This window comes from Emys orbicularis, chromosome 3 (assembly GCF_028017835.1).
Source record: "Emys orbicularis isolate rEmyOrb1 chromosome 3, rEmyOrb1.hap1, whole genome shotgun sequence".
Classification (NCBI taxonomy): Eukaryota; Metazoa; Chordata; order Testudines; family Emydidae; genus Emys; species Emys orbicularis.
Window position 1 is genome coordinate 162,845,728 of NC_088685.1, and position 22,855 is coordinate 162,868,582.

The 22,855-nt window shown below is 46.2% G+C and overlaps 1 protein-coding gene across 3 annotated transcripts in view; it reads left to right on the forward strand.

Annotated features, from left to right (window-relative positions):
* LOC135876804 (centromere protein F-like) overlaps positions 1-22,855 on the forward strand; it is a 104,462-nt gene that overhangs the window by 39,325 nt on the left and 42,282 nt on the right. The window lies entirely within an intron of this gene.

Sequence of the window (22,855 nt, forward strand, 5' to 3'; positions counted from 1 at the left end):
TATTCATCATATTGTCCTTTTATACTGTCATTAGGCTGGGTCTGCCTGTTCCTTGTTATCTGTGTGGGATGTGTTCGTACCCAGCTGTTCTGGTGCCGTCTTGGCACACGTTCCTCTTCTAGCAGCCCTCTTCTTGACAATTTCTGTGAGCAGGGCCTGCCTCTGGCTCGCAGCCTAATTTGCTTAGCAACAGCTTGACCCTTACTTCAGATCAGGCCTCATCTTACTACAGTTCATTCTTCCATTTTGTCCTTTTCCAGATTTTCCTCTTTTGATCTGTGTTTCAGACATGAGCAAAAACAGCTGATGCACGATATATTTACTCCCACAGGGCTACCGATGTGTAAGTACTCAAAGGCCTCTAGAAAGGCATCGTCGAGCTGTTGAGAGATTTTCAGTAAAGAAACAGTGTAAGCACCCCACTGCTTGTTGTTAATTTACGCAATCCCTGGTTCCTAGCCCCATTACACCCCATCCTCGACCCAGGGCCGGCTCCAGGCACCAGCCGACCAAGCAAGTGCTTGGGGCGGCACCTTAGAGCGAGGCGGCGCTAGGATTTTTATTTTTTATTTATTTTGGTTCGGCGGCGGGGCGCTCGGGGGGCTTGGCGCGGCACTCGGAGGGGGAGCAGGGTCTTGGCACGGCGTGTCGCTCGGAGGGGGGCGGGGGCGCATCGCTCGGAGGGGGGCGGGGGCTTCGGGCGGCGCGGTGCTTGGAGTGGGCGGGGCTTCGGGTGGCACGGTGCCGAGGGGGCGGGGGCTTGCGCGGCGCACGGGGGGTGGGGCTTCGGGCAGCACAGCGCTCGGAGGGGGGGGCGGGGGCTTGGCGCGGCGCTCGGAGGGTGAGGCGGGGGCGCGGCGCTCGGAGGGGGCGGGGCTTCGGGCGGCGCGGCGCTCGGGGAGCGGGGGCTTGCGTGGCGCTCTGGGGGTGGGGCTTTGGGCAGCATGGCGCTTGCAGGGGCGGGGGCTTGGTGCGTCGCTCGGAGGGGGGGCAGGGGCTTGGCACGGCACGTTGCTCGGAGGGGGGGGCACGGTGCGGCGCTTGGAGGGGGCGGGGCTTCGGGCGGTGCGGCGCTGGGGGGGCGGGGGCTTGCTCGGGGGGTGGGGCTTCGGGCGGCGTGGTGCTGGGGGGGCGGGGATTTTGGCGGCGCTGGTGGGGGCGGGTTCAGCTGTGCGTCACTCACGGGGGGGGGGTAAGGCGGGGCGGCGCTCTTCTTTTTTGCCTGGGGTGGCAAAAAAGTTAGAGCCGGCCTTGCCTCGACCATCGCTTCTTAATCATTCATTTACCTGAGCAACGTCTTTTCCGTTCACCTTGTCCGCCGGTGACTCCTCCAAGCCATGATCACCTTCCACCTCTAGGGGGTTGAACAATGAGAGGCCGTCACACTCATCGGGGTGCCTCACAAGGGTTTTGGGGTTGGATTCCAACGTATCCATCAACGGTTGAGTCAAAGGGTCCTTCTTGGAACTGTCACTGATGTAGCGCTTTCTCCACACACGTCCAAAGGTGCTCGGGTCTAAAACAAAGTCTGAAGTTCTCACAGGGGTGGTAAAGGAGTCCACGTTTCCTCTCAGCAGCCTTTCCACAATTTCTAAAACACGTGTCCTTGGTAAGAGATGGCCTCTTCTGCCCGGAGGTGGGACTTCTGGGGTAATGGTGCTGCACTCTGACTGGCAGAGGGTGTTGGGAGGAGTTCTTAGAGGGGTAACACGACCCACTTCCGAACAGGTCACCCCGCCCCAGCACTCACCCTGATTGGTCAAATCTCCTCTCTGGGAGGTCCTATCAGGGCGAAACCCATCCTGATTGGTAGAGGGAAGTGGGAGGAATTCTTAAAGCCACTTCCAGATGGCTCACACCGTCCCAGATCTCGCCCTGATTGGTCAAAGCTCCTCTCAGGGTGGTCCCCAGCAGCTGAAACCCCTCCTGATTGGTAGAGGACGGTGGGAGTTCTTAGAGGGGTCACATAAGGCACCTTGCTTCTAGTCATGTGGCCGCCTTGACCCCAGAAGTAATACCCTCTGGGGCGGGACTTCCTGTGACAGGTGGGTGGGGTTTGAGGGGTTAAGGGGTGGGGCTTAATGTGTCAAGGGGCGGGGTTAGGGTTGGATTGACGGTAGGACCCTTATGCTACTAGCCTGCATGTAGTGACTCGGTGTGGCTCCCCTCCTGCCCAGCAGAGGGAGAGCCCTTAGAGACACCCAAGTGGGCAGAGTCACCGACGCCTGTTCCCGCCCCCCGGAAGTCAAGGGGTGGTACAGGAAGTATAAAAGCTGGTCGCCAGAGCTCAGTGAGGCCCCAGCCACCGCAGGGAGCAGACGTGCGGCCGGGAGCTCCCGGCCGGGAGACCTCCGAGGCCTGAAGCTGTTGCCCTAACTGGCTGGAGCTACCCCGAGCACACTATGAGGAGGAGCCGCCGGAGCCCGTCCGCTCCCGTCATTGGGAGGAGCCCTCGGACCTGCCCCGCGCCAACTACGAAGGCGAGGAGCCCCCAGAGCCCCTCCACCCCTGCTGTTACCCGGAGGAGCCGCGGGAGCCTCAGTGGCCGGATTTCCCCGAGGAGCTGCCAGACCTGCCCCCAAGCCCCGGACCAGAGGAACCGATGTTGCTGGACTGGCCCGAGCCCGGCGTCACCAACGAGATAGGCCCCGAGGGGGAACACGGAAGTAGCCCGGGGGTAGCCGACCCCGGTCAGGCTGCAGATGCATGTGAGCCGATGTCAGTGTGTTTCGGGCAGGATACCCCACTGACCAGCATCTGTGATAGCCGCTGCTAGGGCCCCGGGCTGGGACGCAGTGGAGTGGGTGGTCCTGCGTCCCCCCCCTGCCACCCCCGCTCACGGGTGGCAGGCTTCCCCCTCACCCAACGCTCAGGTGTAGGAGCCTGCGCTTACCCCAACTGGGATATTGTTTGCTCAGCCCCTGCACCAAAGGGCCTGAGCTGTGACTGTTTGTGCCCCGCCCTGCTCCAGGGCCTGGGCCCTACCTGAACTTGCTGCTTGTTTGCTCAGCCCCTGCACCAGAGGGCCTGAGCTACCAAACTGATTGTTGCTCAGCCCCTGCACCAAAGGGGTCTGAGTTGTGACTATTTGTGCCCCGCCCTGCTCCAGGGCCTGGGCCTACCTGTTGTGTAATGTTTGCTCAGCCCCTGCACCAGAGGGCCTGAGCCCTGAACTAACTGTTTGTTTGCTCAGCCCCTGCCTGAGGGCCTGAGCCCCTGAACTAACTGGTTGTTTGTTCCACCAGTAGTGAGTCGGTGTGGCTCCCCTCCTGCCCAGGAGGGTCGAGCCCCGGCACGAACCTTCTACACTGCAGTTATGTCACTTCAGATCAAGATAGCCTTTGGAAGATAAATAGTTTTCATGACTAGGTGTGAAAACTATATGCTCACTATTTTTTGTCAAAATAATTTGTATAATACTTTGAACACTAAATCATTTTTACAGGTCTTGTTGTTAAACATTTCCTGATAACTATGTCAGGAAAGCTATGTTGAAAGAATGGTCATATCCATTTTTATTTCACAACATGTTGGTAATATAGTTGATCGTTGTACAATGTTCTGTAAATAATTCTGTAGAAACTTGTTTGAGATAAAATTTAATAGAAATGCAGTTAAATACCAAACCACACATTATATTTGCAGTATTCCTTCTGTATATAGATGTTTCATTAAATTTCCAAAACACATTTCTGAGACTATTCATTACTAGAAGTTCACCTTGATCGATTGGTCCTTCAGCCCTCGTCTCGATTGCACCAATCACAACACGTCTTCCATTCTTCTTGTATCATGGCCTTCCTTCTCCATGTGTGACCATGTCTTTTCATGGTAACATCTCCCTATCTCTTTGGAGTTTGGCCGAGTGCAGCTGCTAGTCCATCGATTGTCAGTGAGCCTCACTATATGCCCGGCCTATCGCATTTTACTATGCCTGCTCTCAACAACGACGTTCAGCGCTCCACTCTGCTGTCTGATCTCTTCATTAGGGACTCGGTCGTGGATTGAAATTCCCAGAATTCTTCTTTCCATCGCCCTCTCCATGACAGACAGTTGCTGCTCCTCTGTCAGCACCCGTGTTTCACTACCATACAATATTGCAGTACAGTAATTCCTCGCTTAACGTTGTAGTTATGTTCCTGAAAAATATGACTTTACGCGAAACATTGTTAAGCAAAACCAATTTCCCCATAGAATTAATATAAATGGGAGGGGTTAGGTTCCAGGGAAATTTTTTTCAACAGAGAAAAAACTATACACACACACACACACCACATTTTAAACAAACACTTTAATACTGTACACAGCGATGACGATTGTGAAGCTTGGTTGAGGGGGTGGAAGAGAGTGAGATATTTCCCCAGGGAATGCCTTACTGCTAAATGATGAACTAGGTTTTGGCTGAGCCTTCAAGGGTTAAAATGTTGTTAATGTAGCATCACATTCTACAAGGCAGCACCAATGGGGGTAGACAGCATGGCAAACAGAGACACACACCCTGTGTGTGGGAGAGAGAGAGAGAGAGAGAGATGCACATTGCCCCTTTAAGTATGCTGAACCCACTCGTAAGTACATTGTCTTTTTAAGTCTATTGGGAGTTGAGACAGCAGCTGCTGCCCCAAGCTCTCTCTGTCTCTCTCCATCAGTGTCCCCACCCTGCTCTATATGGAGAAGGGGTAAGTGGGGTTCAGGAGCAGGGGAGAGGGGGAAACTCTGACATTAGTACCCCCCCCCCTTGCACAGCAAGCAGGAGGCTCCCAAGAGCAGCTCCAAGGCAGAGGGCAGGAGCAGCACATGGCAGTGGGCGGAGGGACAGCTGAACTGCCCACAATTGATAGCTTGCTGGGCAGCTGCTGCACAGGAAACTTAGGGGAGCGGGGAGCTGAAAGGGGGGGGCTGCTGGTCCACCCAGATTCTAAGCCCCCAACAGCTAGCTGCAACAGGCTGCTCTTCCTGCAAGCAGTGGACAAAGCAGGCGGCTGCCAAACGACGTTATAAGTTTCATCCCCACTCTGGACTTTAGAGTACAGATATGGGGGCCTGCATGTGAACCTCTAAACTGAATTACCAGCTTAGATCTGGTTTTGCTGCCACCACTCCCAAGTGCTAACTCCCTTCCTGGGTACCCTTGAGAGACTTCTTCACCAATTCCCTGGTGAACACCGATCCAAACCCTTGGATCTTAAAACAAGGAGAAATTAACCATTCCCCCTCCTTTCCCCCCACCAATTCCTGGTGAGTCCAGATCCAACCCCCTTGGATCTTAAAACAAGGAAAAATCAATCAGGTTCTTAAAAAGAAGGCTTTTAATTAAAGAAAAGAAAGGTAAAAGAAAACCCTTTGGGAGAGATTAGCATACCAGCTACTCTCACAGACAACAGATTCAAAACACAGAGGATGTTCCCCTGGGCAAAAACTTAGTTACACAAAAAATACCCAATTTGATTATTCCCTAATGCCCAAGACAAGTTACAAAGAAAATAAACATAAACCTATTTATTTCCTTCACTAATACTCACTACTTGATAAGAGGCTGAATTCTGGAGCTTGCCCACTCCAGTCAAAACTGAAACTAAACAATGGAAACTTCCCTCCTTCCTTTTGAAACATCTTATCCCCCCATTGGTTCCTCTGGTCAGGTGTCAGCTAGGCTAGGTGAACTTCTTAACCCTTTACAGGTAAAAGAGGCATTAACCCTTAACTATCTGTTATGACATAAGGCAGCATTGCACAACTTTAAACGAGCGTGTTCTGTAATTGATCAGCAACGTAACAATGAAACACTGTTAACAGGGATCACTTTAAGTGAGGAGTTACTGTACTGTTTAGTTGAAGAGGCTGGCACGTGTTGCCTTGTTGATTTTTCCTTGGAGGACATCCTTGATAGAACTGAATGCACACCAATGTGCGTTCTTTCTTCGCGAGAGTTCAGCTTCCTGATCGTGGCGCATGTTAATTCCTTGGCCCAAATAGACATATTGCTCAACTTCTATTTGTTCTCCCTTCATTGTTATTTGGGCTTTTGGCAAGGTATCAGATCGTATAAATTTTGTTTTGGAGCGGTTAATTTTCAGTCCGACTTGGCTGCTTTTTGTGTTGAGTTCTCGCAGCATTTTCTGTAGTTTGGTAGTATTTTTGGCAATCAACACAATATAGCCCACGAATCCAAGATGGTAAAACTGCTCTCTGTTGATGTTGATTCCACCCTTCCAATTCATCTGCCTCATTACTATTTCGAGGCAGGCTGTGAAGAGTTTCGGTGAAACCATGTCGCCTTGTTTCACACCGTTCTTAACTGGGATGGGGAGTATCAAATAAGGTTGTATCAGTTGTGCCGTCAATTTGCTTCCTTTAATAGTTTGATATAGTTTGTGTCAATGCCCTGCTCTGCAAGAGCATTCAACACTGTATTGATCTCTATGCTGTCCAACGCTTTTTCATAGTCGACAAAGGCAATACATAAAGGGAATATAGTGAAAATAGGGTCCATGTGAATGACTTTTCCCAAAGCAGTGCTGATCATGTTTCCCTATCCAGGCCATGTATTAGAAAAATCAGATCGGCTATGACACTAATATTAACATTGTAAGACTGTAACTAGCATAATCTATATAGATGATTTCATTTTTTCATTTTTTCTTTGTATCTTCTACTTTTTACAGTCTCTTCTTCAGTTGTTACTGATCTGAGTTGGAAGAAAAAAATCGATCTTTCAAGAGCTTTATTAACTAAGCAAACAGTACAATTTTGCTCTAAGCTAAACTGGTGTTAATGGTTCATTTGTTCAGTTATCATGAAGGTACTAGTATTGACAGCATAATTAAGGTTGAGCTTTAGACTCAAATAAGGATTCAACGTCTTTTATGTATGGAAAACACAGCATTATCCTGCCTGCTCAAACTTACAGTACTTTCCTTTTGAGCACAGAATGAATTTTCTGAGAATTACAAGAAAATAAATTAATTAGTTAAATTAATTGAAAACTGGGACCCTTAAGAAATTTAGCATTTGTATCACTCTTTTCTATGTCCCAAATGATCTTAATACAAACTCTTCAAATGTTTTATATAGTTAAAATTAATTGAAAACTTGTGTGTAGGCTATATTGCAAGAAATTAGGTTGCAATTAAGCTATTTTAAGGATTTTTTAATCTAATTGTTCTATAGACTACACACAGGGTCAGTTCAACCGGTCAGGTAACTTTTAATTGGGACCATTGTGACATCAGATGCAATTTCACCAATCCCACCCCCCTTTCTCTCAAGTTATTTTTCATGCAATAGTTCTATGGGGTGTAATGACTCTGGATGAAGGAGACTGGACATGAGTGGAGTGCTCATTGGTAGATTAGTTGGCCCAATTTCACAGCTCTTTGAAGGTTCCATGCTGGCACACTAGCTTGGGTATCAATGCCTGAAAGGCTCCCGATGACACTGCTCCCTTAGCTCTATTGTGCACCCAGGCAGCCCCTGCAGGGAAACTGAGGTGCATAGGAGGAGTCTTTAAATTTCACAGATATTGAGACTTGCAGACTGTGCTTTACCCACCCCCTTTTCACATAGCATGAATCTCAATAATACCGCTCTCTAAAGCAACAAGTCAATTGCAAATTAAGAGACAGATTCACCAGTACACTTTATCGGCTTTGTGTTGTTCTAGTGATGCCAATTAGCATTAAGTTTAAATGGCCAATGCGTCCTGGCTGCTTTAGGCTGTTCTGGTATACCAGCAAATCTGACCTTGAAAGTTAAAATTAAAATAAAATGATTAAAGATTGACACTGCATATCTTCTAATAATTAGAAATATCAGAGTAGCATTTTCTTTTGATTCCTTGTTTGGTGATCATGTGTGAAATTTTCGGTAACTAAAAATTAACGAAACTCATACAAAATGTACATTAAGATGAAGTTATGGTTGTGAGTATATATCAGTAATGTAAGGGTAAAAAAGATTATAGGGGTTTTATAATTTTTCCCAACCCATCTTGACTTTGTAGTGACGACATGAGGGAGACAAGTTTGGAAAAAAGTCTTTAAAAAAATCAGTTTTAGCTGAACTGAGGTCACAAAAACTAAAACATTTATTGTCCTTCGGTTATTGCATGGTATCACTCCAGGGAAGAGTTAAGGTTGTGTTAACTGTGTATTTTCATTTCTTAACCTATTTGTACTACTTTTTAAATGTAACTTTAATGTTGAATTTCCTGCATTTGTGGTGCTTAGTTTTGGGAAAATTTAAAGCATTCCTGTAATGTGTTTTAGTGCTATGGACTCTCTACCTTAACTCCCTCTAAACTTAATTTTTTTGTATGATAAAATTTTCAAAGGCTCCCAAATTGCTTAGGAGCTTAAGTCTCTGGAAATAAACAGGACATGATCTCCTGAGTTGTTTAGGTGATTTTGAACATTTTACCCTCAGTTCTTAATTTCTAATCTATCTATAATCAGGTGTGTGGTACATAAAACAAGAAGAATTCCTAGAGTAAATTCCTGGTAAGATGGTTGTATAAATTAAGGCAACTTTCTGAGCCAGGGCTGATAAATCATCAGTGAAAGCACACTTGTCCTTAGCACTCCATTTTGATTTATGAAAGTCTCCATACAAATGCTGTCATTGGCACTCCAGTATTGTTCTGTGCACAGTAACCTGACTATTACAACAGTGATATTAAACAATTGTATATTCTGTTGCAGAGAATGCATTGGCTGGATTTTTCCTTTTTGTGCAAGGCTCGCAGTACAATTCATGCTAATATAGTCTAGTTTGCTGTCTTTCTATGTTTGTCTCCTGAAGTGTCTGGAAATGGAAAAAAAATCAATGTGACTTGATAGTAATACGCTAAAAACATGTTTTAAAGGTGCTGGTATCACTATGCTGTATGCCAGTGTAGCTGATGGAAGGGTCTAGTTGATAAGTGCGGTTCAGCTCATCCTTCAGGTCTTGAAATAGTCTTCTCATTTTTACCTAGTAATGAAAGAAAAAGCACAAAACTGAGATTTGTTTGGCTGCTGCTCCTTTGTAGGATTATTACCAAGGATGAATGTTTTGAGTTAGATTCTAGTACTTTGGATTTTTAAAGTTCACTAGGCTGCTCTACTCTGACTTATTTGCAACCCATTCGACACCACTGATTTCAATGGGATTCCAAACTAGAAAAGCACTAGGAACCCTCTGTCACAAAACCTCCATAGGGTTACATGTACTCCAAGGGCAACGTGTCAGTGACCACACTGTAGAGGCACTCAAGGCTAGCTCAGTGGACCTCTTGTGAGATACCCTGGTGACCTAGTGCTTGGGTAATACAGGACAACTGCATAAAGAAAAGGAGACAAAGTTGTTGCATATGGGGATGAAAGAACCCTTGATGTACAGTGAGGACCTGACCTGTTCCCATTGAAATCAATAGAACATTTGTCCCAGGATTGAGCAATAGTGAAGTAATTAGGTTTTGCCATGATTAGTGAGTTGACCTATCATAAGAACGGCCATAGTGGGTCAAAACCAATGGTCCATCTAGACCAATATCTGGTCTTCTGACATGGCCAATGCTCCCAGCTTTTGGAAGTTAGTGGCTAGGAACACCCAGAGCTTGGGGTTGCATGCCTGACCATCCTCGGTAATAGCCTATCTTCCATGACCTTATCAAATTCTTTTTTGAACACCTTTATAGTTTTGGACTTCAACATCCCTTGCCAATGAGTTCCATAGGTTGACTCTTCACTGGGTGAAGAAGTATTTCCTTTCATTTGTTTTAAACCAGCTGCCTATTAATTTCATTGGGTGACCCCTGGTTCTTGTGTTAGGTGAAGGAATAAATAACTCTTCCTTATTCACTTACTCCACATATCATGATTTCTCAACATTTGCCATGACAGCTACAGTCCACCTAGCAACTCAGTTCATTCATGTCCAACAGTATACATATTTAGCTCTCAACTGAACTAACCGCATTTACCAAACCTCATCCTATGCTGCTTTTTGAAGCGCCAGTGTTCAAAGGGAACACTGGGCTGCCCTGTTGTGTACACCACTGCAGTAGTTAATGCTAGCTATACATCACACTGTTCACAAGAATTTACTAGTCCTGTAAGGATTTTTCTTGAGAAGGGGAAGAAATGCCTCAACACCATCCATCTTGTTGCTTTTTCTGCTTCTCTCTGTTGTCTGCTGCTGGTATTGATTGCACACAATTGTGTCACATGTTAAGGAGAAAATGTTAATAACATATTAGGTGGAGCTGCTATCTATATCCAAATCAGATTCAGACATGTACATTGGAATATAATTCCACATAGTCCTACAATTCTTAGAAGAAGATCAGAGAGGGAACTAGAACATGTGTACTAAACTGGATTTTCTTTGCATTATGAATTACAAATGTGCTCATTTTACAAATGAAAACTTGACAAACTAAGGTAAATGTGCCCTGTCCTGAAGAAAAACATTGGCCCTTGGTGTAGATTACAGCCCTTCTCTATAGATTTGCCCCTGTGACTGGTTTTGCCTGGCTGCTTCATGTTCCTGTTCATAAGGATTTAGGCCAACTTGACCCATGTAATGGCTTTAATTCCCATCACCACTCTGAAGGAAAACATGTCCTACCTAGCATCAGCCTTATTAAGCAAGATATACTAAGGCTTTCAATCCTCTGTGGAGAGTTCAGTTGTTCAAAACAATTTTTAAAACTTTCTGGCAATGCTGATGAGTATTTATTTGGTTGTCTTCTATAAAATGTGGATTACAATATAATCTCAACCACGATAGTACTGAAATTGATTTTATAAACCCATGGTAAATTCCTGGATTTGCATCAAAATGGAACTGGTAAGACTGCGGTTCCAAAGATGGTATGGTTATATATAAACCTTTTTTCAATGTGTAATGTGCTCAGAAACTGAACAGCACTTTGAAAAGCTAGAGGGTAGCTTGAAAACAATTCAGTGTCCTCAAATATATTTGCATTGTTTTGTCTTCTTTGAATGCCTGACAAATCAGTCTATATTCATAATTCAAGCTTTCAGATGTTTATGTGAATACTTCTGAGATTGATCTGTGCACTGCAAAATCCGCAGCCCTCAATGTTCTCTCTGTGTCCCATTTTATAAATTAAATAGAAAAATGACAGATTAGTGAGAGTCTGTTTTCAATATTCCATACTGTCTTCTGAGAGTTGAGAGTTCCTTGAAGGGAGCCACTTAGAGTAGGTGTGGAACATGATGTATATGCTTCTAATAACATTGCTGAAAAGACAAACATTTAATTTACAGACATTTAGGCAATCAATCCAGACCAGATTAACATGTTCTACATTCTGGGTTTCATTGTCCTACATCTTTTAGAGGCAAATGAGGCAGAATTGTTTTTTTCCATTGATTTGCACTGAAATAAGTATTTGTTTTTATTCTTTCAGCCTTGTGCTAAGTAACTCTCAATACACTGTGCTACTACTGATTTTTAAAAGTATGAATGGCCTGGATTTATTATATAATTGAGAAATAACCTATCAGTAGTTTCGGTCAGCAGCGATCAATTAGGGTCCTCAATTCTTCTGAGAAAGTCAAAAAGAAATGTAAGCAAAACACAAGAAGTAATTCTACCACTCTATTCAGCACTGATAAGACCCAACTGGAGTATTGTGGCAAGTTATAGACACCACACTTTGGCAACGAAGTGAACAAATTGGAGAAAGTGCCGAGGAGAGCAACAAAAATGATTCAAGGTCTAGAAAACGTGACCTATGAGGAAAAATTGAAAAAATTGGGTTTGTTTAGTCTGGAGAAGAGAAGACTCCCATGGAGGCGCCACTCCAGGGGTCATTGGGGCGCTCCTCCCTACAGGTATTGCTAGGAGGAAAACTTCCGGTGCACGTGGCGAGCACGCACACCTATTGTAGAATAGACATGAGCAACACATCTCGAAGAACATCAGTTACGGAAAAGGTAACTGTCTTTTCCCCTCTATTCGGCATTGGTGAGGCCTCATCTGGAGTACTGTGTCCAGTTTTGGGCCCCACACTACAAGGAGGATGTGGCAAAATGGGAAAGAGTCCAGCGGAGGGCAACAAAAATGATTAGGGGGCTGGAGCACATGACTTATGTGGAGAGGCTGAGGGAACTGGGATTGTTTAGTCTGCAGAAGAGAAGAATGAGGGGGAATTTGATAGCTGCTTTCAACTACCTGAAAGGGGGTTCCAAAGAGGATGGATCTAGACTGTTCTCAGTGATACCAGATGACAGAACAAGGAGTAATAGTCTCAAGTTGCAGTGGGGAGGTTTAGATTGGATAGTAGGAAAAACTTTTTCACTAGGAGGGTGGTGAAGCACTGGAACGGGTTACCTAGGGAGGTGGTGGAATCTCCATCCTTAGAGGTTTTTAAGGTCAGGCTTGACAAAGCCCTGGCTGGGATGATTTAGTTGGGAATTGGTTCTGCTTTGAGCAGGGGACTGGACTAAATGACTTCCTGAGGTCCCTTCCAACCCTGATATTCTAGGATTTCCCATTTATGTGTGTGCAACTGTTTGTTCCTTCATAAATGGAGTACTTTGCATTTGTCCTTATTGAATTTCATCCTATTTACTTCAGATCATTTCTCTAGTTTGTTCAGATCATTTTGAATTTTAATCCTAACTTCCAAAGCACTTGCAAACTGTGACGCCCCTAGGACAAGGGCAGCACAGCCCAATGGTGAGAGTTTATTAAGCAGTCCTTAGTGCAGGGCAGCACAGCCTAATGACCAGAGTCTATTGAGCAGCCCTTAGTGCAGGGCAGTGAGGCCTATTGGCCAGAGTCTATCAAGGGTGGAGTGCCCACCAAGGGGTGCGGTGGCCCCGGTATGGGGGCCCAGGCCCACCCGACTCCACCAGGCCCCTAACCTAACAGCTGTGTAGCATCCTGCCACTGACTCAGCAGGGGGTCCTACTGAAACATGCTGAGTTTTCCCGGGCGGGAGGTACCACTCCGTAACCCTCCCTGGGTCACTTCCTACTGGTCTCTGTGTTGGTCTCCCATGAGCCTTCGGAGTCTCCCTGGACAGCTGGGCTGGCCGCCTTCTCTGGCTCCTCCAGTTGCCCGAGTTCAATCGGGCCCGGGGAGGCTCTGATTCCCGGTGCAGTCAGGGGCTGTGGCTGGCCTACTGCAGAAGCTTCCCAGACAGGTCCTTCCTCTGCAGCTGCCAGCCCAGAATGAGCCGGGCTTCCTCCCTTTATACTACTAGAGCATTTAGAGCATGCCCAGTCCCGCCGAGGAGGCGGGACTTCCGCTGTCAATAATATGGGCCTAACCCTGTCTGGGCTAGTGCGGGGGTAAGCAGACTCTGTCACACAACCCCTCCCAGCTTGGTATCATCTACATACTTTATAAGTGAATTCTCTATGCCATTATCTAAATTATTGATGAAGATATTGAACAGAATTGGACCCAGAACTGATCCAGCTTGACTATGAACTGATAACTACTCTCTGGGAATGGTTTTCCAACCAGGTATACACCCACCTTATAGTAGCTCCACCTAGGTTGTATTTCCCTAGTTTGTTTATGAGAAGATCATGCAAGATAGTACCAAAAGCCTTACTAAAGTCAAGATATACCACATCTACTGCTTCCCCCCATCCAAAAGGCTTGTTACCCTGTCAAAGAAAGCTATTAGGTTGGTTTGACGTGATTTGTTCTTGACAATTCCATGCTGACTGTTGCTTATCACCTTATTATCTTCTAGCTGTTTGCAAATTAGTTCCCCCATTATCTTTCTAGGTACTGAAGGTAAGCTAACTAGCCTGTAATTCCCTGGGTTGTCCTTACTTCCCTTTTTATAGACAGGCACTCTATTTTCCCTTTTCCAGTCTTCAGGAATCGCTCCCATCTTCCATGACTTTTCAAAGCTAACCAAAGATATGTTCCAACATGTTCTGAAGGGCAGTTACAAACAAGTCCCCCAGAGACAAAAGGCTAGCCAATGGCTCAGCCAGGTGTTAATGAGCTCAAATGGACCACCACCTGTGTAAGTGGCCACTCTTTGGCAGAAGAGAGGTATGCGGGAAAACATCTACATTTTGACAACGAAGTAGTTTGTTTCCTGGCCAGACATCAGCTGGAGATGATACTTGAGCAAGAGACAGGGCTATAAGAGGAGAGGGTCGATGCCTCAAATCATCTCTCCCTTGCTCTCTGCCCCGGCATCATCCACCGCTGAAGAACAAAGGAAGTAGCACTGGACTGGGGGAGAGATCCTGACTGAAAGAGGTTCACCCAGTGAGACTGCTGGAACATGTGGTGAGAGAGAGATCTTTGCTTTGTATTCACTTAGCTTGTTAAAAGGTAAAACAACCAATTCCTAACTTGTAACCAATTCTGATTTAGATGCCTCATTACTTGTAGTAATTTAAAATCTATCTTTCTGTTGTCAGACATTTGTTTTGTTGTTTTATCTAAGCCAGTGTGTTTAGACTGAAGTATTTGGGAAGCTACCTAATCAAAATGTTTAGGATTTCTTCACAAAAAAACCCAGCAGTTCTCTTCTCCTTATGATTTGCTGGGGACAAGAGGGTTTAATATACTCGCTTTTCACGACTGCTGAGCTGGGGAATTCGGAGAAGTAAGTTTCTCACTTCAATTGGACATGATTGGCAGTCTGTGCATAGGGGGCCCAAAACTGAAACTGCAAGTCAGGATGGAGGTGTACTGCTAGAACAGCCTGGGGAAGCTTACACAGCAGCTGGCTGGTGCCTTGTATGAAAAGCATTATTTTCAGTTACTGAAGTCACATGAAAATAGAAAGGCTACTGAATTGACTAGAATGAGGTTATGTCCTTAGCATGGCTGCGAGAGTCTCTAAATGTAAACGTGGCTTTGGGTCGAGCTCCTTTGTATTTGGGTAAGCTGAATTTTGGGAGGCAGCACTCTGAGACTGACTCTGCATAAACATCTGGCAAGTCATTATGCCTGTTTATCCTGTGCTACAACTGAGATTGATACCAGTACTCTCCTGTCTCTGAGGGTGGAGAGAGGCTCAACTTGTCAGAAGCTTTGAGCTGCTAAAATGAAAGATGCTGTAACTGTGAAATTTCATTGGGCATTTCCTTCCTTTTTGTTTTCGAGCACATATACTTTACTGTGAGTGGAAATGATTTGATTACAGCCTGCCTAGGAACTAATAGACCATTTACTGTCACTTAAATATCTTAGAAACAGTAGCCAATCAGTTGTTTTAATTGTCATATTTGACATCAGCACATCAAAATACATAATAAATAGCACATTTTATCTCTGAAGCAGACGACTTCTCAAAAATTGTAGACCAGTGTAACGCAGTAAGATTTTTTTGGCTCCCAAGGACAACGTTTTATCGGGGTAGAGGTGTACTATTTTTGCCCTCACCATCTCATTAATTTATATCTTTTAGCTCATTAAAAGGCGACTCAGTGACTTGATATCTTTCTTTTTATTCAGCACCTTTCATCTACAAGCCTCCCAAAGAGATTTGCACCCCACTATTCAGACTACATAGCCCAGGATCACTTCAATCAGTAACAAAATGCAGCCAGTGCTGGGGTGAAATATAATAGCCGTTTAACAGAGTACAGCAGCGCTATGCAATAGCGTGGTGTGGAAAGTGAAAAGTTCTACCGTATCAAGTTGAAACTGCAGAGTGAGTTTAAGTAAGCCAAATGTAACTACTTGTGGCAGAAGACTGTCCTCATGGCGTTTTCTAACCAGAGAATAACCGCAGCATGGTGATGAAAGAATTGCAGGACATTCTGTGATTGTTCTGGGGGAACCAATTTTAACAGTCTATCAGCACCAATGTGCTTTCTATCTACACTAGAATGGCAACACGGCTAGCAGCAAGAATTCCTTTAAAGAGGTGTAATTGTAACTGCTGGCATCGCTTGTGAACCACTTCAAGCATTTTTTTTTTTTTTTTGTGCACAGACGCATGGTTTCTTACAAGCATGGCAGATGTTTGCAATTCCAAAATTCTCTAGTGTAATCAGATTTTTCTGTGCTATCCTGTGACCGACTTTCATCCACTGCAACCTTACAAGTTATGGGATATGTGCTAAATGCATCTGTGATCCAGCATAATAGGTGAGCAAGAGAAAAGATTGATTTGAAGACGTGTCAACAGAAGGTTAGATTCCTTCTAGTAAGTGGACCCATCAATAGGTTATTCTTACAGACTAGTAAGGAGCCCTACTCATAGCACTATTCCGTATTTAAATAGTGCCTTTCATCACACAGGCATTCACATATCGAGCTGATCAGTGCTATTTTAAATACATAGAGTGACAGATTCCCAGAGAATCAGAAAGTGCTCTGCAAATGTAGAGTCTGATCCTACAACCTTTACTCAACGTGCAGGGCACTACTTGCATGAACTCATGTGGAGAGAAGGGTTGCAGGATTGGGCCTGCAGGGCCTGATCCCACTGAAGTCAATGGGAAAACTGACTGCAATAGTAATTGAATGACAGAGAGGGATCACTACGTCCACCAACAAAATGGTATGCTGTACTTACAAACATATTGCAGCAGCTAGCTTAGGGCTAAGAGTGACATTTTCCACCTTGTTGAATTCCTAGAAGCCCTTTTTTTTTACTCCTAACGTGAGAAGATACGTTTTTTTAAAGAAAATTTCCCATGGAATTTATGGCTTCTTGAATTGAATCTGAGCATGGAACAGATTTTGAGAATGATCTTCTGCATCACTAATGTACTTCTAAGGGTTAATGGACTCCCAGATTTATTTTTTGATCGGGGGAAAGGTAAGCAGCCCTTAAGGCAGTAATCTCCAATCAGGATGATCCTTACTGCAGAAAATGGAGACAATGTCTCTCCATAAAAGGCTGTCAGAAAACTCCTGAATTCCTTAATGTTAAAGATAAAAGGCTGTGATAAAGCCCAAGGAAATATTTATGAACGTCCAGGGTTGGATAGGTGCAAATAGCTTGGAGTTATGCGTTCCTCATGCAAGAACATTAATTCCAAATGCAAACAAAATTGCTCCTCTGAAGTATTTGGCTGAGCCTGGGATGAAAGTGATGTCAGGGTGGAGACTAGTGAAGGGACTGAACTCCACCAGAGAGAGTACTTCCCTCTGTGCCTCCACTTGCCACTGATAAATACATATTCTATATAAATCAGCCACTATGGCACTATTCGTGGGTGTTTTATTTTAACACTTCTTAAATATTATAACTTCCTGTTGCTCCAGTGTTTCTCCTTCCTTCACTTTCCTTCCCAGGGTACCTTGTAGTGCATCGTTCCCTGTGTCATTCTACACACGTTCCCTCCCTCCCAGCTTTCCCATTCTCCTCTTTCTTTTCTAACCTATCTGTTCAAACTCTCATCTCCCCAACATCCACTCAAGCACATAATCTCCTTCCCTAACGTGCTATGATTCTGCTCTATCTTGCCTCTTCTCCAGAGATTGGGAGGAGGCTACTGCTGCTGCAGATGCTTGTTTCCTCATATAATATGGCTCCACTCACCACACTGGTGGCTGATGCTGTTATATTGGGGATTAGCTCCGCAGATCAGTACGCCCACTCCCGGTGGTTCCTCGCCTGCCATCACTTCTGCTCTCAGACGCACATTACTCCAAGGACTACAGCGTTGTCTTCATAACACAGCCCTCCAGTCGCGTCATGATCTGTGTTACCCCAATCCAAGGGCAGGGGTTGCAGTCCAACTGTCCCGCCGTTTCCGCAGTGGTGACTTCAGCCAATTGTTCAGCCACTTCCTTGTGGCCCCAGCACCCTCTTCACCCTTGCCTCAGCCTGCAAACCCCAGCAACCAGCCAGGAGTTCTTCTCTAGCTCCCCTGGTCCTTGCTAGGAGCACTGCTCTGTCCAGGGTGATCGCTTCCTTCTGCCTGCCAGGCACTTAGTTCTCCCTCCGTGAGCTCCAGGGAGTAGCTGATCCTGCTCTGCCCTGCAGCTCTTCTTATATGGGCCTGCTGTGCCAAGATTGGCTGATCCTTGCAGCTCCTCTTGCACGCTACTGTGGGGTGGATGCCCTATCACACCTAGTAAATAAGAGGAAGAGCTTCAAGCCAAATTGGGTGGCACATGAGGCTCAGCAGAGGCAAGTTAAAAGAACAGTGGGCAAGGCCACCCAATTCACCTTAGCTCCCTGGTGATGCACACTTAGCAAGGGTCCATAGTAGGTGCTGTTTCTATGTTTAGGTCTGAGGCGTTGTGCTGTACATTCAGCTGCCATCAGGAATAGAGAGATCAACACTGACTTTGGAGAGTATCAGGGCTGGCTCTAGGTTTTTTGCCGCCCCAAGCAAAAAAATTTTTGGCTGCCCCCCACCTCCTCCTGATGCCCCAGCCCTGGGCTCACCCCCCCCACCCGCACCCCCCTGCCGCCCCAGCTCTGGGTCACCAGTAACTCACTCCCAGTGCGGGTCATTCAGCAGGAATTTTGGTTGTGCACAGAACACAGACAGGATTGGTTCCCATATGGTTACAGAACTGCCGTAAAGTGGAACAATTTTCAGCTTGTGTGATTGAAGGATATCTGGATGCATATTATAAGACTGTCCTACATAAATGAGGAAAAGTTGAGGTGCCTTTATTATTCTTTTGTTCCACTCTTTGTTTCTATGGGGAATTTGCCAAGGCAATATCACTGTCTTCCTTTTAAACAAATGAAACGAAAAAAAAAGAAAAAAAATGGCAGTGGCTGTTGAAAATAGCAATTCCAGTCCTAATAACCACTGGGAAGCATTTCTTGCTCAATTTTATCCTACTTTTTCTACAGCACATTACAGTGGATCAGTATATTTGATTTGGGAGAAATGAAGTAACAGTTGCCCAAATTGAGCTTGAGCACTCCTGAATTTTGAGGGTGTTCAACTCTGGAAGGCAGGTGCTAGATTCCCTTTCTGAATATTAGCTAAATCTGGACAGGAAAAGTCAATTTATGCATCCATGGCTCAGAAGTGGAAAGCCTCCTACATGCCTGGTACTGTATCTAAAGCTGCCCGGGTCCTAGTAGATCCTCCTCTCTATTACGTTTCATTTTAAATTCTAGTGGGATCCACATACCTCCCTTGCTAGGCTTCAGATAGAGAGGCGCACTGTCCATTTAGTGCACCCAATTCTTTCTTTGGGGGCTGCAAGGTGGGGTCACACCAGTATCCCTAATCCAGTCTGGGGATGTCTTCTGAAGGAGATATCTGGGCCAAAGCTGCCTACTCCTTGGGCATACTTGTTCCCCGTTCCAGGGTTACCTACCATACAGCCGTATTTTCATGGACATGTCCGGCTTTTTGGGTTTTAAATAGCCGTCTGGGAGGAATTTGTAAAACTCTCAAAAGGTCCGGGATTTCCCTCCCAATGCAGAGCGCGGCACGGCTGACAGGGCGGCCCGGCCAGATTGAGCCACTCGCATCGGGGCCTCCAGCAGCCAGAGCCCCTCCCCTGCTCCCCCCACTCCTCCCCTGCAGCGTCAGCGTGCCGCGCCGCGCCGGCAGCACTCTGGGGGGACGGGGCTGTGCACTCCACAGAGGAGCGCAGCAGCGTGTCTGTGGCAGAGTGTCTGGCTCCGTGTGGAGCCAGACACACTGGTCTGAGTGGCACGGTAAGGGGACCGGGGGGTTGGAGAAGGGTCATGGGATCCCGGGGGGGTAGTCAAGGGACAGGGAGCACGGGGGGTTGGATGAGTCAGGGGTTTGGGGGGGCTGTCAGGGGGTGTGTGTGGAGAGGGGTCAGGGCAGTCAAGGGACAGGGAGCAGGGGAGTTTGGATGGGTTGGGGGTTCTGCGGGGGCTGTCAGGGGACTGGGGTGTGGAGAGGGGTCAGGGCAGTCAGGGGACAGGTAGGGGGTAGGGTCCTAGGGGGGCAGTTAGGGTGTGTGTGGGGGTCTCAGGAGGGGGAAGTCGGGAACAAGGAGAAGAGAGGCTTAGATAGGGGGTGGGGTCCCGGGGGGCGATTAGGGTGTAACGATGCGGTTCTGGCGGGACCCAACTGAGTGTGCCAATGCAGGACAAATCGCTTAAAACAGGGCAGTTTCAGCCCAAGGCTAGGGGTTTTCCACCTCTAAGCCAAACCAAACCAGCCAGACAGTGAAGACTTTGGTCTCACCCCACTGGCTAACCACAAGTCACACAAGCAATTCCCTTAGACACTCCAGTTTCCCAGTATCACTACCAATGCCACTCGTTATGGGGACAAATGGTTATGAAAACCATTTACCCCAGTAAAGGAAAAAGGTTCTCTCGATCCCAAAGGACCAAGCCCCAGACCCAGGTCAATATACAAATTACATCTTACCCACAAATCACGCTGTTGCCAATCCTTTAGAATCTAAAATCTAAAGATTTATTCATAAAAGGAAAAAGATATAGATGAGAGCTAGAATTGGTTAAATGGAATCAATTACATACAGTAATGGCAAAGTTCTTAGTTCAGGCTTGTAGCAGTGATAGAATAAACTGCAGGTTCAACTCAAGTCTCTGGAGTACATCCACAGCTTGGATGGGTTATTCAGTCCTTTGTGTAGAGCTTCCATTTGTAGCAAAGTCCCTCCAGAGGTAAGAAGCAGGATTGAAGACAAGATGGAGACGAGGCATCAACCTTATATAGTCTCTTCCAGGTGTAAGAACACCTCTTTGTTCTTACTGTGGAAAATTACAGGAAAATGGAGTCTGGAGTCACATGGGCAAGTTCCTGCATACTTTGCTGAGTTACAAGCCGTATTTGCCTTCTCTCCATGGGTCAACTGTATAGCTGATGGTCCTTAATGGGCCATCAAGCAGGCTAGGCAGAGATAACACCAACTTGTCTGGGACGTCAGCCAGAAGCATAGCATAAGTTTGAAATACAGACAGTATAGAGCCAATATTCACAACTTCAACTACAAAATTGAGACACACATATAGACAGCATAATTATAACTAGCAAACCCTAACCTTGTCTAAGACACCTCATTTGACCCCCTTTATACAAGATTTGGTGCCACTACAGGATTTGGTTGCAACCATGTTCTATATGGTCCCAGATTATATCAATAACGTCACATAGGGGCAGGGGTCCCGGGAGGGGGTGATCAGGGGACAAGGAGCAGGGGGCTTGGAGGGGTTGGGGGTTCTGTGGGGGGCAGGCAGGGGGTGGGAGGGAGTGGATAGGAGGTGGGGCTAACCCCCCCCCCAGTGGAGTGTCCTCTTTTTTGAGTGTTAAAATATGGTATCCCTACCATTCACAGTGCCACCATGAGCTCTCCATTCACAGCAAGCTGCACCATGAGGTCTCAGCTACCTCACTCCCTCCCCCTCCCTTTCCTGTTGATAGCTGCCAAGGGAATGCTGGGAAATGTAGTTCTTTCCCTGCTCCAGGGCTGGCTCTATAGGCAGGGAGCTAACCAAGGAACTACAGCTCCCAGGACCCCCTGTTGGTTCTCAGCTCCCATGCTGGATCCCTGCCACCCCTGCAAATGTGCCACCCCAAGCACCTGCTTGCTTTGCTAGTGCCTAGAGTCGGCCCTGGAGAGTATGTGTATGGGAAGAACAGATCAGCCTTGCAGCTCAAAGAAGTAACCACCCCCACCCTACTAGTCAAATGTCTAGTTGCCCAGGAGTCCAACTGGGCTTGCAAACATCCTCTGGAAAGGGTTGTGTGTTATTTTCATCCTACTGCTTTGTGTACCCAGGTCTAAAAGAAGATGTTAAGTGAAAACAAATGCTTTGTTTTAAAGACAAATAGAAACTAGAAGTGGAGAAGATCTAGTAGATCATCCAGGCCCTGCCAATGCAGGATTCTTCTATAAAGAGCTGATAGGGACAATGCATTAAAGTCTCAAATTAATTGGGCTTCCATCACCTCCCTTGTGTGGGGATGGAGAATAAGGGAAACTATTCTCCAATCTTACCTGTGTCAGCAAGTTTCTGACAATCAGAGTCATTTCTCATTTATTTAACCTAATCCTTATTTATACCTCTTTGTACCCTTCTATATGATACCTCTCCCTCCTTAGTGTTTACACTTTTCAAACTCATCTAGATGATCTTGCCGTGCCCCAGCAATCGCTGCTTAGCCAACCTCAGTTATATCTGGCATTTTAAAAACTCTTCCTTATAAATCGATTCCTCCTCTGCTCTAATCATTTTTGTTGTTTTCTGAATTCACTCTAGTTAGTTAATAATTTTGACTGGAATATGCCCAGATCTCAAATTTTTAGTCCTGGGGACAGTACAGTAAATTCTTGGGTAACAAATAGAGTGCAGTGGCATAGAATAAAAATATCCACTACCATTTAAGGACCCTATCTTTAGAAGTGCTGAGTGCCTCCTGTGAGGAATAAAGCCCCCTCCAGCACCCATTGGAGTTGAGGGCGCACAGTACCACAACATATGGCATTCAGGATCCGGTAGGATTAGACCTTAAGCAGTATACACTCAACATTGTCTAGTCAAGACTAAATTACAGATCCTTTCAATTTAATGCATCACTTCAGAAAGTTCCTTTGGGCTGGTCTACACTGGGGGGGCGGGGGATTGATCCAAGATACGCAACTTCAGCTACGCAAATAGTGGAGCTGAAGTTGAAGTACCTTGGATCGAATTACCTGGGGTCCACACGGCGCGGGATCGACGGCCGCGGCTCCCCCGTCGACTGCGCTACCGCTGCTCGCTCTGGTGGAGTTCCGGAGTCGACGGTGAGCGCGTTCGGGGATCGATATATCGCGTCTTAACGAGACGCGATATATCGATCCCGGATAAATCAATTGCTACCCGCCGATACGGTGGGTAGTGAAGACGTACCCTGAGTCTATGAAATTAACCTAGAATTCACTAACTTCAGCTTTGATTGTTCTTCAATAGATTTTCACCTGCCTACTGACTGTCACTCAGACT